General features: G+C 57.0%; 1 pseudogene across 1 annotated transcript; it reads left to right on the top strand.

The window, feature by feature from the left end:
* Nucleotides 1–559: 559 nt before the first annotated feature.
* LOC104665199 lies at nt 560–2,054 on the top strand (annotated as a pseudogene). Its single transcript, XR_004053638.1, has one exon. The product of XR_004053638.1 is annotated as an interferon-related developmental regulator 2 pseudogene (transcript).
* Nucleotides 2,055–2,597: the final 543 nt, after the last annotated feature.

The following is a 2,597-nucleotide window of genomic DNA, read 5'->3' as shown; positions in this document are numbered from 1 at the left end:
GAATAGTCAGAATTTGACAACTGATTATGGAAAGGTCCAAGATGATGCCCAGTATTCTGGTTTGGGGGACAAGACATGGTGGTGATGTTGACTGATGTCTGGAGCTCAGGAGACAAGAGTAGATGCAGGCGAAGACTTGGGAAGCATATACTAACGACAGCGAACAAGATCACCTAGGGAGAGAGTGTAGTGTGAGAAGGACAGAACCTTGGGGGGAAAACAACATGAGACTGAGGCAGAAAAAGAAATGTCTGCAAAAGATACTGAGAAACAACAGCTAGAGAGCACGAAGCAAAACCCGGAGAGTGTAATATCACAGAGGCTCCCTAGGGCAGCTGTGGTCAGCAGCATCAAATGTTGCAGATGTGCCCAAGAGGACAAGAACTAGATGAAAAGTGTCTGTGGGGTCCAGTGATGAAGGGTGCCCCAGGTGTGAACTGGTGCCCCAGATGCGAACAGGCCAGTGGAACAGTGAGCAAGGAAGGTTGAGAGTGAGTAAATGGAGAGAGAATAGATAACGTCTTCAAGATGTTTGCCTGTAAAGAGACGACGTGGATGGGCGCCTCCCGAAGATGGTGGCGGGCGCGGCGTGTGGCGCCGGTGGTCTGGCCAAGTCTCAGCGCAGCGCACCGGCCAGCGTCTCGCCGTCCGGGAGCCCACACTCACCGGGTCCCTGACCCCGCGCCCCCCGCGCCCCCCGCGCCCCCCGCGCCCGGTTCCCGGCGTGCCTCGCGCCTGTAAGGGCAACACACTCCGGAAGGGTGGTCCGCGCCGTGGAGGAGGTGCCCGGAGCAGTACCCAAGCTGACTCGGGTTCCAGTGATGATGAGGCAGCCAGTGAGGTCCGCAGCACCGCCAGTGAATGCCCCAGCCTTCTCAGCACCACTGCAGAGGACAGCCTTGCGGGGGATGTCGTGGATGAGCAGGGCCAGCAGAAAGACCTTGAGTAAAAGCTGAAGGAGTATGTGGACTGCCTCACAGACAAGAGTGCCAAGACCCGGCAGGGTGCTCTCGAGAGCCTGCGCCTGGCCCTGGCGTCGCGCCTACTCCCTGACTTCTTGCTGGAGCGCCGCCTCACACTAGCTGATGCCCTGGAAAAGTGCCTCAAGAAAGGGAAGGGAGAGGAACAAGCCCTGCCTGCTGCTGTGCTAGGCCTGCTCTGCGTGCAGCTGGGCCCTGAACCCAAGGGTGAGGAGCTGTTCCACAGCCTGCAGCCTCTGCTGGTCTCTGTGCTCAGTGACAGCACAGCTAGCCCTGCTGCCCGGCTCCACTGTGCTTCTGCTCTTGGCCTGGGCTGCTACGTGGCTGCTGCCAACATCCAGGACCTGGTCTCTTGCCTTGCCTACTTAGAAAGTGTTTTCAGCCGGTTCTATGGCTTGGGCAGCTCCACAACTCCTGTGGTTCCTGCCAGCCTGCATGGCCTGCTCTGTGCTGCCCTGCAGTCCTGGGCATTGCTGCTCACCATCTCCCCCAGCACCCAAATCAGCCACATCCTTGACAGGCAGCTGCCCCGGCTGCCCCAGCTCTTGTCCAGTGAAAGTGTGAACCTGCGGATCGCTGCCGGTGAAACCATTGCACTGCTCTTTGAGCTTGCCCGGGACCTTGAGGAGGTGTTTGTTTACGAGGACATGGAGGCCCTCTGCAGTGTCCTGCGCACTCTGTCTGGTCACTGACAGTAACAAGTACCGTGCCAAGGCCGATCGCCGGCGCCAGTGCTCTACTTTCCGCGCCGTGCTGCACTCCGTGGAGGGCGGTGAACGTGAAGAAGAGATACTGCGCTTCGGCTTTGAGGTGCTCTACCGGGACAGCTGGGCTGGGCACCGGATCTACACTGCCGTCAAGGAAGTGCTGGGTTCAGCTATGCACCACCACCTCCAGAGCAATGAGCTACTCCGTGACATCTTTGGCCTGGGCCCTGTGCTGGTGCTGGATGCCACTGCCCTGAAGGCCTGCAAGGTTCCACGCTTCAGGAAGCACCTGTACAATGCTGCCGCCTTCAAAGCCCGGACCAAGGCTCGAAGCCGTGTGCGGGGCAAGCGGGCAGACATCCTGTGAAGCAGGACCTGCCGAAGAGGAGACTCTCTATGCCCTTGGTCCGTATTTTTAACAGAATACAGTGCAACAACTGGTTTCCACCAGTATTTGTCACTTTATTTTTTTAATGACAAAACCAAAAACAGACATGGGGTGGGTAGCTGGGGGCCCGGACACTTGGGACCCTGGCCCCTTTGTCCCTGCACTCAGCCCTGTGGCCTCTTCCTGCCCTGTCTCAGGCCAGGCTAAATATGTGCCTATCCCAGGGCTGTGGGGCAGACGCTAGGGGGCCTTTCCCTTCCTTACCTTTCCTTTCCTTTCTTAGGCCTTGCTCCCCCAGGTTGACCCACTCTTAGGGGGGTAGTGGCGTCTGGACAAATGCCACCACAGCAGATGGAGAGGCAAAGCTACCTGGAATGGATTTGTGTGCTGATTTTTAAGGATTATTAGAGATAATTAAACAGAATGGTCAGGCTTCTGTGGTCTTAAAAAAAAAAAAAGAGAGAGAGAGAGAGAGAGATGTGGATGGTTGGAGACTGATGAGATGTGTCCTAGTCAGTTCAA

This window comes from Rhinopithecus roxellana, chromosome 15, assembly GCF_007565055.1.
Source record: "Rhinopithecus roxellana isolate Shanxi Qingling chromosome 15, ASM756505v1, whole genome shotgun sequence".
NCBI classification, from domain to species: domain Eukaryota; kingdom Metazoa; phylum Chordata; class Mammalia; order Primates; family Cercopithecidae; genus Rhinopithecus; species Rhinopithecus roxellana.
The sequence above is the reverse complement of the archived record's forward strand: the minus strand, read 5'-3'. Positions and strand labels throughout refer to the sequence as shown.